General features: G+C 50.2%; 1 long non-coding RNA gene across 2 annotated transcripts in view; it reads right to left on the reverse strand.

Annotated features, from left to right (window-relative positions):
* The window catches only part of LOC125462515 (uncharacterized), a 227177-nt gene that overhangs the window by 196061 nt on the left and 14712 nt on the right, over positions 1-16404 (reverse strand). For both annotated transcript variants that reach the window (XR_009447099.1, XR_009447100.1), the window contains exon 5: positions 16011-16123. This is a non-coding gene — a long non-coding RNA (uncharacterized LOC125462515). The remainder of the gene's footprint in view (positions 1-16010; positions 16124-16404) is intronic.

Raw genomic sequence — 16404 nt, forward strand, 5'->3', positions numbered from 1 at the left:
CATCGCATTCCCCTCAGTGTCTGCATCCCATTCCACTCAGTCACTGCATCCCATTTCACAGAGTCACTGCATCCCATTACCCTCAGTCACTGCATCCCATTACCCTCAGTCACTGCATCGCATTCCCCTCAGTCACTGCATCCCATTATCCTCAGTCACTGCATCCCATTATCCTCAGTCACTGCATCCCATTATCCTCAGTCACTGCATCCCATTACCCTCAGTCACTGCATCGCATTCCCCTCAGTCACTGCATCCCATTATCCTCAGTCACTGCATCCCATTATCCTCAGTCACTGCATCCCATTACCCTCAGTCACTGCATCCCATTTCACTCAGCCACTGCATCCCATTTGCCTCAGTCACTGCATCCCATTTCGCACAGTCACTGAATCTCCGTTCCCTCAGTCAATGCATCACAATTCACTGAGTCACTGCATCCCATTTCACTAAGTCACTGCAACCCATTAACTTCAGTCACTGCGTCCCATTTCACTCAGACGATGCGTCCATTTCACTCAGACGCTGCATCCCATTTCACTCAGTCGCTGCGTCCCATTTCACTCAGTCGCTGCGTCCCATTTCACTCAGTCGCTGCGTCCCATTTCTCGCAGTGACTGCGTCCCATTTCTCACAGTCACTGCATCCCATTTCACTCAGCCACTGCGTCCCATTTCACTCAGTCGCTGCGTCCCATTTCCCTCAGTCGCTGCGTCCCATTTCACTCAGTCGCTGCGTCCCATTTCCCACAGACACGCCAACCCATTTCCATCAGTCACTGCACCCGTATCCATCAGTCACTGCACCCGTATCCATCAGTCACTGCATAACATTTCCATCAGTCACTGCATAACATTTCCATCAGTCACTGCATAACATTTCCATCAGTCACTGCATAACATTTCCATCAGTCACAGCATCCCATTTCACTCAGTCACGGCATCCCATTTGACGGAGACAGTGAATCCCATTTAACTAAGACAGTGCATCCATTTCACTGTGTCAATGCATCCCATTTCCATCATTCAGTGCAACCCATTACCCGAAGACATAGCATCCCATTTCCCACGGACACTGCATCTCCTTTCCCTCAGTCACTTCATCCCATTTCACGGAGTCACTGCATCCCAATTCATTCAATCACTGCACCCCATTTCACTCAGTCACTGCATCCCATTTCCATCAGTCACTGTATCCCATTTCCCTCGGTCACTGCAACCCATTTCCCGCAGTCACAGGAAACCATTTCCCTCAGTCACTGCATCCCATTACCCTCAGTCACTGCATCCCATTTCCCTCAGTCACTGCATCCCATTTCCCTCAGTCACTGCATCGCATTTCCCTCTGTCACTGCATCCCATTTCCCTCAGTCACTGCATCTCATTTCGTCACTCATGGCATCACATTTCACTCAGTGACTGCATCCCATTTCACTCAGTCACTGCATCCCATTTCCATCAGTCACTGCAACCCATGCATCTCAGTCACTGCATCCCATTTCCATCAGTCACTGCATCCCATTTCCCTCAGTCATTGCACCCCTTTTCATCGTCACTGCATCCCATTTCACTCAGTCACTGCATCCCATTTCACTCAGTCACTGCATCCCATTTCACTCAGAAACGGCATACCAGTTCACTCAGAAACAGCATCCCAGTTCACTCAGAAACGGCATCGCATTCCCCTCAGTCACTGCATCCCACTACCATCAGTCACTGCATCCCATTTCACTCAGCCACTGCATCCCATTTCACTCAGCCACTGCATCCCATTTCACACAGCCACTGCATCCCATTTCACACAGCCACTGCATCCCATTTCACTCAGCCACTGCATCCCATTTCACTCAGCCACTGCACCCCATTTCACTCAGCCACTGCACCCCATTACACTCAGTTACTGCATCCCAGTTCTCTCAGTCACAGCATCCAAGTTCACTCTGTCATGGCATCCCATTCCCCTCAGCGTCTGCATCCCATTCCCCTCAGTCACAGCATGCCATTCCCCACAGTCACTGCATCCCATTTCCATCAGTCACTGCATCCCATTTCCCTCAGTCACTGCATCCCATTTCCCTCAGTCACTGCATCCCATTTCCCTCAGTCACTGCATCCCATTTCCCTCAGTCACTGCATCCCATTTCCCTCAGTCACTGCATCTCGTAACGTCAGTCACGGCATCACATTTCACTCAGTGACTGCATCTCATTTCACTCAGCCACTGCACCCCATTTCACTCAGCCACTGCACCCCATTACACTCAGTTACTGCATCCCAGTTCTCTCAGTCACAGCATCCAAGTTCACTCTGTCATGGCATCCCATTCCCCTCAGCGTCTGCATCCCATTCCCCTCAGTCACAGCATGCCATTCCCCACAGTCACTGCATCTCCTTTCCGTCAGTCACTACATCAGATTTCACTGAGTAACTGCATCCCATTGCACGCAGTCATAGCATCACATTTACACAGTCACAGCATCCCATTTCACTCAGCCACTGCATCCCATTTCACTCAGCCACTGCATCCCATTTCACTCAGCTACTGCATCCCATTTCCCTCAGTCACTGCACCCCATTTCACTCAGTCACTGCACCCCATTTCACTCAGTCACTGCACCCCATTTCACTCAGTCACTGCACCCCATTTCACTCAGTCTCAGCATCCCATTCCCCTGTCGCTGCATCCCATTACCCTCAGTCACTGCATGCCATTTCCCACAGTCACTGCATCTCCTTTCCCTCAGTCACTGCAACCATTACCTTCAGTCACTGCATCGCATTTCGCTCATTCACAGCATCCCATTCCCCACAGTCACCGCTTCCCATTTCCCACAGACACGGCATCCCATTTCCATCAGTGACAGCACCTGTTTCTATCAGTCACTTCATCCCATTTCACTCAGTCACCGAATCCCATTTCACTGAGTCACAGCATCCCATTTCACTCAGTCACTGCAACCCACTACCCAAAATCACAGCATCACATTTATCTCAGTCACTGCAACCCATTTCCATCAGTCACTGCAACCCATTTCCATCTGACACTGCATCCAACTTCCATCAGTCACTGCATCCCAATTCGCGCAGTCACTGCAACCATGTCCCACAGTCACTACATCCCATTTCCATCAGTCACTGCATCCCATTTCCATCAGTCACTGCATCCCATTTCCATCAGTCACTGCATCCCATTTCCATCAGTCACTGCATCCCATTTCCATCAGTCACTGCATTCCATTTCATTCAGTCACGGCATCCCATTTCCCTCAGTCACTGCAACCCATTTACCGCAGACACTGCAACCCATTTCCCTCAGTCACTGCATCTCATTCCCCTCAGTCAGAGCATCCCATTTCCCTCAGTCACTGCATCCCATTTCCCACAGACACGCCAACCCATTTCCATCAGTCACTGCACCTGTTTCCATCAGTCACTGCATAACATTTCCATCAGTCACTGCACAACATTTCCATCAGTCACTGCATAACATTTCCATCAGTCACGGCATCCCATTTGACGGAGACAGTGAATCCCATTTAACTAAGACAATGTATCCATTTCACGGTGTCAATGCATCCCATTTCCATCAGTCACTGCATCCCATTTCCCTCGGTCACTGCAACCCATTTCCCGCAGTCACTGCATACCATTTCCATCAGTCACTGCATCGCATTCCCCTCAGTCAGTGCATCCCATTTCCCTCAGTCACTGCATCCCATTTCACTCGGCCACTGCATCCCATTTCCCTCAGTCACTGCATCCCATTTCCCTCAGTCACTGCATCCCATTTCCCTCAGTCACTGCATCCCATTTCCCTCAGTCACTGCATCCCATTTCCCTCAGTCACTGCATCTCGTAACGTCAGTCACGGCATCACATTTCACTCAGTGACTGCATCTCATTTCACTCAGTCACTGCATCCCATTTCCAGCAGTCACTGCAACCCATGCATCTCAGTCACTGCATCCCATTTCCATCACTCACTGTATCCCATTTCCCTCAGTCATTGCACCCCTTTTCATAGTCACTGCATCCCATTTCCCCCAGTCACAGCACCCCATTTCACTCAGAAACGGCTTACCAGTTCACTCAGAAACGGCATCCCAGTTCACTCAGAAACGGCATCGCATTCCCCTCAGTCACTGCATCCCACTACCATCAGTCACTGCATCCCAATTCACTCAGCCACTGCATCCCATTACCCTCAGTCAGTGCATCCCATTTCACTCAGCCACTGCATCCCATTTCACTCAGACACTGCATTCCATTTCACTCAGACACTGCACCCCATTTCACTCAGACACTGCACCCCATTTCACTCAGCGACTGCATCCCAGTTCTCTCAGTCACGGCATCCCAGTTCACTCTGTCACGGCATCCCATTCCCCTCAGTGTCTGCATCCCATTCCCCTCAGTCACAGCATGCCATTTCCCACAGTCACTGCATCAGACTTCACTGAGTAACTGCATCCCATTGCACGCAGTCAGAGTATTGCATTCCCCTCAGTCACTGCATCCCATTACCATCAGTCACTGCATCCCATTTCACTCAGTCACTGCATCCTATTTCCATCAGTCACTGCATCCCATTTCCCTCAGTCACTGCATCCCATTTCCCTCAGTCACTGCATCCCATTTCCCTCAGTCACTGCATCCCATTTCCCTCAGTCACTGCATCCCATTTTCCTCAGTGACTGCATCGCATTTCCATCAGTCACTGCATCCCATTTCCATCAGTCACTGCATTCCATTTCACTCAGTCATGCATCCCATTTCGATCAGTCAGTGCATCCCATTTCACTCAGCCACTGCATCCCATTTCACTCAGCCACTGCATTCCATTTCACTCAGCCACTGCATCCCATTTCACTCAGCCACTGCATCCCAATTAACGGAGACAGTGAACCCATTTAACTGAGACAGTGCATCCATTTCACTCAGTCACTGCATCCCATTACCCTCAGCCACTGCATCCCATTTCACACAGTCACTGCATCTCAGTTTCACTCATTCAATGATTCACATTACACTCAGTCAGTGCCTCCCATTTCCCTCAGTCACTGCAGCCGATTTCACTCATTCGCAGCATCCCATTTCCATCAGTCACTACATCCCATTTCACTCAGTCACGGCATACCATTTCCATCAGTCACTGCATACCATTTCCATCAGTCACTGCATCCGATTTCCATCAGTCATGGCATCCCATTTTCCTCAGTCATGGCATCCCATTTTCCTCAGTCACTGCATCCCATTTCCCACAGACACGCCAACCCATTTCCATCAGTCACTGCACCCGTATCCATCAGTCACTGCATAACATTTCCATCAGTCACTGCATCCCATTTCACTCAGCAACTGCATCCCATTACCCTCAGTCAGTGCATCCCATTTCACTCAGCCACTGCATCCCATTTCACACAGCCACAGCAACCCATTTCACTCAGCCACTGCGTCCCATTTCACTCAGCCACTGCATCCCATTTCACTCAGCCACTGCACCCCATTTTACTCAGTTACTGCATCCCAGTTCTCTCAGTCACGGCATCCCAGTTCACTCTGTCACGGCACCCCAGTTCACTCTGGCACGGCATCCCATTTCCCTCAGTCACTGCATCCCATTTCCCTCAGTCACTGCATCCCATTTCCCTCAGTCACTGCAGCCCATTCCACTCAGTCAATGCATCGCATTTCACAGAGTCACTGCATCCCATTACCCTCAGTCACTGCATCCAATTACCCTCAGTCACTGCATCCCATTACCCTCAGTCACTGCATCCCATTACCCTCAGTCACTGCATCCCATTACCCTCACTCACTGCATCCCATTACCCTCAGTCAGAGCATCCCATTTCCCTCAGTCAGAGCATCCCATTTCCCTCAGTCACTGCATCCCATTCCCCTCAGTGTCTGCATCCCATTCCCCTCAGTGTCTGCATCCCATTCCCCTCAGTCACAGCATGCCATTTCACTCAGTCACTGCATCTCCTTTCCCTCAGTCACTGCATCCCATTACCCTCAGTGTCTGCATCCCATTACCCTCAGTCACTGCATCGCATTCCCCTCAGTCACTGCATCGCATTATCCTCAGTCACTGCATCCCATTATCCTCAGTCACTGCATCCCATTATCCTCAGTCACTGCATCCCATTTCACTCAGCCACTGCATCCCATTTGCCTCAGTCACTGCATCCCATTTCCCACAGTCACTGAATCTCCGTTCCCTCAGTCAATGCATCACAATTCACTGAGTCACTGCATCCCATTTCACTAAGTCACTGCAACCCATTAACTTCAGTCACTGCGTCCCATTTCACTCAGATGCTGCGTCCCATTTCACTCAGTCGCTGCGTCCCATTTCACTCAGTCGCTGCGTCCCATTTCACTCAGTCACTGCATCCCATTTCTCACAGTCACTGCATCCCATTTCACTCAGTCACTGCGTCCCATTTCCGTCAGTCACTGCATCCCATTTCACTCAGTCGCTGCGTCCCATTTCCCTCAGTCGCTGCGTCCCATTTCCCTCAGTCGCTGCGTCCCATTTCCCTCAGTCGCTGCGTCCCATTTCACTCAGTCGCTGCGTCCCATTTCACTCAGTCGCTGCGTCCCATTTCACTCCGTCACTGCATCCCATTTCTCCCAGTCACTGCATCCCATTTCACTCCGTCGCTGCATCCCATTTCTCACAGTCACTGCATCCCATTTCAGTCAATCACTGTGTCCCATTTCCCTCAGCCACTGCATCCCATTTCACTCAGCCACTGCACCCCATTTCACTCAGTTACTGCATCCCAGTTCTCTCAGTCACGGCATTCGAGTTCACTCAGTCACGGCATCCCAGTTCACTCAGTCACTGCAACCCATGCATCTCAGTCACTGCATCCCATTTCCCTCTGTCACTGCACCCCAGTTATCTCAGTCAGTGCATCCCATTTCACTCAGGCACTGCATCCCATTTCACTTAGTCACTGCACCCCATTTCACTCAGTCACTGCATCCCATTTCCCTCAGTCACTGCATCCCAGTTATCTCAGTCAGTGCAATCCATTTACCTCAGCCACTGCATCCCATTTCACTCAGCCACTGCATCCCATTTCACTCATTCTCTGCATCCCATTCCCCTGTCACTGCATCCCATTACCCTCAGTCACTGCATGCCACTTCCCACAGTCACTGCATCTCCTTTCCCTCAGTCACTGCATCCCATTTCCCACAGTCACCGCATCCCATTTCCCTCAGTCACCGCAACACATTACCATCAGTCACAGCATCCCATTTCAGACACTGCATCCCATTTCCATCAGTCCCTGCATCCCATTTCACTCATTCTCTGCATCCCATTCCACTCAGCCACTGCATCCCATTCCACTCAGCCACTGCATCCCATTCCACTCAGTCACTGTAGCTCATTTCCCTCAGTCACTGCATCCCATTTCCCACAGTCACTGCATCTCCTTTCCTCAGTCACTGCAACCCATTTCATAGTCACTGCATCCCATTTCCCCCAGTCACAGCACCCCATTTCACTCAGTCACTGCAGCCCATTTCACTCAGCCACAGCATCCCATTTCACTCAGCCACTGCATCCCATTTCACTCAGCCACTGCACCCCATTTCCCTCAGTCACTGCATCCCATTTCCCTCAGTCACTGCATCCCATTTCCCTCAGTCACTGCATCCCATTTATCTCAGTCACTGCATCCCATTTATCTCAGTCACTGCATCCCATTTCCCTCAGTCACTGCACCCCATTTCACTCAGTTACTGCATCCCAGTTCTCTCAGTCACGGCATTCGAGTTCACTCAGTCACGCATCCCAGTTCACTCTGTCTCGGCATCCCATTCCTCTCACCCACTGCAACCTATTCCCTCAATCACAGCTTCCCATTTCCATCAGTCACCGCATCGCATTTCACTCAGTCACTGCAGCCCATTTCATTCAGTCACTGCATCCCATTCCCCACACTCACCGCAACCCAATTCACAGAGACACGGCATCACATTTCACTCAGCCACTGCAACCCATTACCCTCAGTCACTGCATCCCATTACCCTCAGTCAGAGCAACCCATTTCCCTCAGTCAGAGCATTCCATTTCCATCAGTCACGACATCCCATTTCACTCAGACACGGCATCCCAGTTCACTCAGTCACGGCAACCCATGCATCTCAGTCACTGCATCCCATTTCCCTCTGTCACTGCATCCCAGTTATCTCAGTCAGTGCATCCCATTTCACTCAGCCACTGCACCCCATTTCCCTCAGTCACTGCATCCCATTTCCCTCAGTCACTGCATCCCATTTCCCTCAGTCACTGCATCCCATTTCCCTCAGTCACTGCATCCCATTTATCTCAGTCACTGCATCCCATTTCCCTCAGTCACTGCATCCCATTTATCTCAGTCACTGCACCCTATTTCACTCAGTCACTGCCTCCCATTTCCCTCAGTCACTGCATCCCAGTTATCTCAGTCAGTGCAATCCATTTACCTCAGCCACTGCATCCCATTTCACTCAGCCACTGCATCCCATTTCACTCATTCTCTGCATCCCATTCCCTGTCACTGCATCCCATTACCCTCAGTCACTGCATGCTATTTCCCACAGTCACTGCATCTCATTTCCCTCAGTCACTGCATCCCATTTCCCACAGTCACCGCATCCCATTTCCCTCAGTCACCGCAACACATTACGATCAGTCACAGCATCCCATTTCAGACACTGCATCCCATTTCCATCAGTCCCTGCATCCCATTCCACTCAGTCACTGCAGCTCATTTCCCTCAGTCACTGCATCCCATTTCCCACAGTCACTGCATCTCCTTTCCTCAGTCACTGCAACCCATTTCATAGTCACTGCATCCCATTTCCCCCAGTCACAGCACCCCATTTCACTCAGTCACTGCAGCCCATTTCACTCAGTCACTGCAGCCCATTTCACTCAGACACTGCATCCCATTACACTGAGTCACAGCATCCCAGTTCACTCAGTCTCGGCATCCCATTCCCCTCACCCACTGCAACCCATTCCCTCAGTCACAGCATCCCATTTCCATCAGTCACCGCATCGCATTTCACTCAGTCACTGCAGCCCATTTCATTCAGTCACTGCATCCCATTCCCCACACTCACCGCAACCCAATTCACAGAGACACGGCATCACATTTCACTCAGCCACTGCAACCCATTACCCTCAGTCAGAGCATCCCATTTCCCTCAGTCAGAGCATCCCATTTCCATCAGTCACTACATCCCATTTCACTCAGTCACGGCATCCCATTTCCCTCAGTCACAGCATGCCATTTCACTCAGTCACAGCATGCCATTTCACTCAGTCACTGCATCTCCTTTCCCTCAGTCACGGCATCGCATTCCCCTCAGTGTCTGCATCCCATTCCACTCAGTCACTGCATCCCATTTCACAGAGTCACTGCATCCCATTACCCTCAGTCAATGCATCCCATTACCCTCGGTCACTGCATCCCATTCCCCTCGGTCACTGCATCGCTTTCCCCTCGGTCACTGCATCGCTTTCCCCTCGGTCACTGCATCCCATTATCCTCAGTCACTGCATTCCATTATCCTCAGTCACTGCATCCCATTACCCTCAGTCACTGCATCCCATTTCACTCAGCCACTGCATCCCATTTGCCTCAGTCACTGCATCCCATTTCCCACAGTCACTGAATCTCCGTTCCCTCAGTCAATGCATCACAATTCACTGAGTCACTGCACCCCATTTCACTCGGCCACAGCATTCCATTTCACTCAGCCACTGCATCCCATTACCCTCAGTCACAGCATCCCATTTCCGTCAGTCACTGCATTCCATTTCTCTCAGTCACTGCATCCCAATTAACGGAGACAGTGAACCCATTTAACTGAGACAGTGCATCCATTTCACTCAGTCACTGCATCCCATTTCACACAGTCACTGCATCTCATTTCACTCATTCAATGATTCACATTACACTCAGTCAGTGCCTCCCATTTCCCTCAGTCACTGCAGCCGATTTCACTCATTCACAGCATCCCATTTCCATCAGTCACTACATCCCATTTCACTCAGTCACGGCATCCCATTTCCCTCAGTCACAGCATGCCATTTCACTCAGTCACTGCATCTCCTTTCCCTCAGTCACGGCATCGCATTCCCCTCAGTGTCTGCATCCCATTTCACAGAGTCACTGCATCCCATTACCCTCAGTCACTGCATCCCATTACCCTCAGTCACTGCATCCCATTCCCCTCAGTCACTGCATCGCATTCCCCTCAGTCACTGCATCGCATTCCCCTCAGTCACTGCATCGCATTCCCCTCAGTCACTGCATCCCATTATCCTCAGTCACTGCATCCCATTACCCTCAGTCACTGCATCCCATTTCACTCAGCCACTGCATCCCATTTCACTCAGCCACTGCATCCCATTTGCCTCAGTCACTGCATCCCATTTCCCACAGTCACTGAATCTCCGTTCCCTCAGTCAATGCATCACAACTCACTAAGTCACTGCAACCCATTAACTTCAGTCACTGCATCCCATTTCACTCAGACGCTGCGTCCCATTTCACTCAGACGCTGCGTCCCATTTCACTCAGTCGCTGCGTCCCATTTCACTCAGTCGCTGCGTCCCATTTCACTCAGTCGCTGCGTCCCATTTCACTCAGTCGCTGCGTCCCATTTCACTCAGTCGCTGCATCCCATTTCACTCAGTCACTGCGTCCCATTTCACTCAGTCACTGCATCCCATTTCACTCAGTCACTGCGTCCCATTTCCGTCAGTCACTGCATCCCATTTCACTCAGCCACTGCGTCCCATTTCACTCAGTCGCTGCGTCCCATTTCACTCAGTCGCTGCGTCCCATTTCCCTCAGTCGCTGCGTCCCATTTCCCTCAGTCGCTTCGTCCCATTTCACTCAGTCGCTGCATCCCATTTCACTCCGTCACTGCATCCCATTTCTCCCAGTCACTGCATCCCATTTCACTCCGTCGCTGCATCCCATTTCTCACAGTCACTGCATCCCATTTCAGTCAATCACTGTGTCCCATTTCCCTCAGCCACTGCATCCCATTTCACTCAGCCACTGCACCCCATTTCACTCAGTTACTGCATCCCAGTTCTCTCAGTCACGGCATTCGAGTTCACTCAGTCACGGCATCCCAGTTCACTCAGTCACTGCAACCCATGCATCTCAGTCACTGCATCCCATTTCCCTCTGTCACTGCATCCCAGTTATCTCAGTCAGTGAATCCCATTTCACTCAGGCACTGCACCCCATTTCACTTAGTCACTGCACCCCATTTCACTCAGTCACTGCATCCCATTTCCCTCAATCACTGCATCCCAGTTATCTCAGTCAGTGCAATCCATTTACCTCAGCCACTGCATCCCATTTCACTCAGCCACTGCATCCCATTTCACTCATTCTCTGCATCCCATTCCCCTGTCACTGCATGCCATTTCCCACAGTCACTGCATCTCCTTTCCCTCAGTGACTGCATTCCATTTCCCACAGTCACCGCATCCCATTTCCCTCAGTCAACGCAACACATTACCATCAGTCACAGCATCCCATTTCAGACACTGCATCCCATTTCCATCAGTCCCTGCATCCCATTTCACTCATTCTCTGCAGCCCATTCCACTCAGCCACTGCACCCCATTTCACTCAGTTGCTGCATCCCAGTTCTCTCAGTCACGGCATTCGAGTTCACTCAGTCACGCATCCCACTTCACTCAGTCACTGCAACCCATTTATCTCAGTCACTGCATCCCATTTCCCTCAGTCACTGCGTCCCATTTCCCTCAGTCACTGCGTCCCATTTCACTCAGTCGCTGCACCCCATTTCACTCAGTCGCTGCACCCCATTTCACTCAGTCGCTGCATCCCATTTCTCACAGTCACTGCATCCCATTTCTCACAGTCACTGCATCCCATTTCACCTAGCCACTGCGTCCCGTTTCCCTGAGTCACTGCATCCCATTTCACTCAGACACTGCATCCCATTTCCCTCAGTCACTGCGTCCCATTTCCCTCAGCCGCTGTGTCCCATTTCCCTCAGTCGCTGCGTCCCATTTCACTCAGGCACTGCTTCCCATTTCACTCAGGCACTGCATTCCATTTCACTCAGGCACTGCACCCCATTTCACTCAGTCACTGCATCCCATTTCCCTCAGTCACTGCATCCCATTTCCCTCAGTCACTGCATCCCAGTTATCTCAGTCAGTGCAACCCATTTCACTCAGCCACTGCATCCTATTTCACTCAGCCACTGCATCCCATTTCACTCAGTCACTGCGTCCCATTTCCGTCAGTCACTGCATCCCATTTCACTCAGCCACTGCGTCCCATTTCACTCAGCCACTGCGTCCCATTTCACTCAGTCGCTGCGTCCCATTTCACTCAGTCGCTGCGTCCCATTTCCCTCAGTCGCTGCGTCCCATTTCCCTCAGTCGCTTCGTCCCATTTCACTCAGTCGCTGCATCCCATTTCACTCCGTCACTGCATCCCATTTCTCCCAGTCACTGCATCCCATTTCACTCCGTCGCTGCATCCCATTTCTCACAGTCACTGCATCCCATTTCAGTCAATCACTGTGTCCCATTTCCCTCAGCCACTGCGTCCCATTTCCCTCTGTCACTGCATCCCATTTCACTCAGTCGCTGCACCCCATTTCACTCAGTCGCTGCACCCCATTTCTCACAGTCACTGCATCCCATTTCTCACAGTCACTGCATCCCATTTCACCTAGCCACTGCGTCCCGTTTCCCTGAGTCACTGCATCCCATTTCACTCAGACACTGCATCCCATTTCCCTCAGTCACTGCGTCCCATTTCCCTCAGCCGCTTTGTCCCATTTCCCTCAGTCGCTGCGTCCCATTTCACTCAGGCACTGCTTCCCATTTCACTCAGGCACTGCATCCCATTTCACTCAGGCACTGCACCCCATTTCACTCAGTCACTGCATCCCATTTCCCTCAGTCACTGCATCCCATTTCCCTCTGTCACTGCATCCCAGTTATCTCAGTCAGTGCAACCCATTTCACTCAGCCACTGCATCCTATTTCACTCAGCCACTGCATCCCATTTCACTCAGTCACTGCATCCCATTTCACTCAGCCACTGCATCCCATTTCACTCAGTCACTGCGTCCCTTTTCACTCAGCCACTGCATCCCATTTCACTCAGCCACTGCATCCCATTTCACTCAGCCACTGCATCCCATTTCACTCAGTCACTGCATCCCATTTCCCTCAGTCACTGCATCCCAGTTATCTCAGTCAGTGCAACCCATTTCACTCAGCCACTGCATCCTATTTCACTCAGCCACTGCATCCCATTTCACTCAGCCACTGCATCCCATTTCACTCAGCCACTGCATCCCATTTCACTCAGCCACTGCATCCCATTTCACTCAGTCACTGCATCCCTTTTCACTCAGCCACTGCATCCCATTTCACTCAGCCACTGCATCCCATTTCACTCAGCCACTGCATCCCATTTCACTCAGTCTCTGCATCCCATTCCCCTGTCACTGCATCCCATTATCGTCAGTCACTGCATGCCATTTCCCACATTCACTGCATCTCCTTTCCCTCAGTCACTGCATCCCATTTCCCTCAGTCACCGCATCCCATTACCATCAGTTACAGCATCCCATTTCAGACACTGCATCCCATTTCCATCAGTCCCTGCATCCCATGTATCTCAGTCACTGCATCCCATTTCCATCAGTCACTGTATCCCATGTATCTCAGTCACTGCATCCCATTTCACACAGTCTCTGCATCCCATTCCCCTGCCACTGCATCCCATTACCGTCAGTCACTGCATGCCATTTCCCACATTCACTGCATCTCCTTTCGCTCAGTCACTGCATCCCATTTCCCTCAGTCTCCGCATCCCATTTCCCTCAGTCACCGCAACCCATTTCCATCAGTCACTGCAACCCATTTATCTCAGTCACTGCATCCCATTACCCTCAGTCACTGAATCTCCTTTCCCTCAGTCAATGCATCACATTTCCCTCAGTCACTGCATCCCATTTCACTCAGTCACTGCATCTCCTTTCGTCACTCACGGCATCACATTTCACTCAGTCACTGCATCCCATTTCCATCAGTCACTGTATCCGATTTCCCTCAGTCACTACAACCCATTTCCCACAGTCACTGCATCCTATTTCACTCAGACACTACATCCCATTTCCCTTAGTCCGTGCATTCCATTACCGTCAGTCACTGCATCCCATTTCCGTAAATCACTGCATCCCATTTCCATAAGTCACTGCATCCCATTACCCTCAGTCACTGCATCCCATTTCACTGAGTCACTGCATCCCGTTTCACTGAGTCACTGAATCGCATTTGTTGTTCTCACTTGCATGCAATGGTCATGAATCTCCTCCAATGGCTTGTCATGTATTTCCAATGCAAAATTTTACCAACTTTTGATTTTCAATTTTGATTACATGTGTTTCCTCTATTCTATAAGATGCTGCAATAAACTCAAATTTGATAAATCATAATTCAACCACCATTACCTACAGAGTTAATTTCATCAAACAGATCCAATTAGAATTGTCACATTCCCAAATCCTGATTCAAGTTTTTCTAATTATGGGCCACGTGGTTCAGAAAAAAAACGCTTCGAGTCAAGAGATGGACAGTAGGGAAACAGATCCTTTGCCCCAATTTGTCTATGTTGACCAGATATCCTAAATTAATTTAGTCCCATTTGCCAGCATTTGGCCCATATTCCTCTCAACCCGTCTTATTCATATACACATCAAGATGCCTTTTAAACGTACAAGCCTCCACCACTTCCTCTGGCAGCTCATTCCATACATGCATCACTATGAAAAAAATCCGGTCCATTTTAAATCTTCCCTCTCTCATTTTTAACCTATTCCATCCAGTTTTGGATTCCAGCAACCCGGGGAAAAGATCTTGGCTGTTCGCTCTATCCACGTCCCTCATAATTTTATAAACTTCTGTATGGTCAGCCCTGAACTCCAAAGTTCCAAGAAATAGCTGCCTGTTCAAGCCCAACCTATACCTCCAACCTCCGATGCTGGTAACATCCTTGTAGATCTTCTCTGAACCCTTTCAAGTTTACAACACAGAACAATACAGCGCAGAACAGGCCCTTCGCCCCTCAATGTTGCGCCGACATCCTTCCTCTCGCAAGCAGACCAAAATCGATTGCAGTGTTCCAAAAGCAGCCGAACCAGCGTCCTATACGGCTGCTAAGTGATCTCCCAACTCCTATACTCAATGCACTGACCGATAAAGGCGAGCACACCAAATGTCTCCTTCGTATCCTTTCTACCGGTGGCTGTACTTTGATGGAACTACGAAACTGCACTCCAGGGTCTCTCTATTAAGCAACACTCCCCACAACCTTCAGTGTATACGTGCTGCCCTGATTTGCCTTTCCAAAATGTAGCACCTCACATTTATCTAACCTCAACTGCATCTGCCACTCCTCAGTTTATTGGCCCTTGTCAACGTCCCATTGTATTCTGAGGTGACCTTCTTGGCTGGCTACTACACCTTCAATCATTGGGAAACTTACTAACCACACCTTCTATTTTCATATCCAAATCATTGCATCACTTCAACTCCCCCTCCCACTCCCTGAATGACATGTCCATCCTGGGCCTCTTCCAGTGTCACAACGACACCACCCAGAAACTGGAGGAGCAGCACCTCATATTCCGCCTCGGGAGCTTCCAACTCAAGAGCCTCAATATGGACTTTGCCACCCTCAAAATCTCCCCACCCGCCATCCTCATCCCAAGACTAGTTCCTCCCCTCATCCCCGCCTCCATGACCTGTCCGTCTTCTCTCCCACCTATCCACTCCTCCCACCTCACTGACCAACTCCCACCACTGCTTGGAATTATTATTCTTTTCACACTTCATCAGCTCGAAGTTATTTCTCAAATCTATTTTCCAAGTGTTGGAAAAAGTGAGATAAAGAGAAGTAAAAGAAGTTACATTCTTACCACTCGGGAAATCTCTGAATATTATTCTGTCGAAAGGCCGCCAAGGAACGATGCAATTCTTTTGTCACAAACGCTGTGAGGGAGACATCTTTTTCGGTTCCACTAACTCCACCCTAAGGAAGACAAACCCACGTAACATATCTAGTGACTTAAAGCATACTCTATTGTTGCCCAAGCTGGAGAGCTGGATGAACACAGCAGGCCAAGCAGCATCAGAGGAGCAGGAAAGCTGACGTTTCGGGCCTAGGCCCTTCTTCAGAAAATTGGCGCTGGAGAATCTGAGATAACTAGGTGTAGAGCTGGATGATACCGCTTGACCTGCTGTGTTCATCCAGCTTTACACCTTCTTATCTCAGATTCTCCAGCATCTGCAGTTCCTACTACCTCTATTGTT

This window comes from Stegostoma tigrinum, chromosome 23 (assembly GCF_030684315.1).
Source record: "Stegostoma tigrinum isolate sSteTig4 chromosome 23, sSteTig4.hap1, whole genome shotgun sequence".
NCBI lineage: Eukaryota > Metazoa > Chordata > Chondrichthyes > Orectolobiformes > Stegostomatidae > Stegostoma > Stegostoma tigrinum.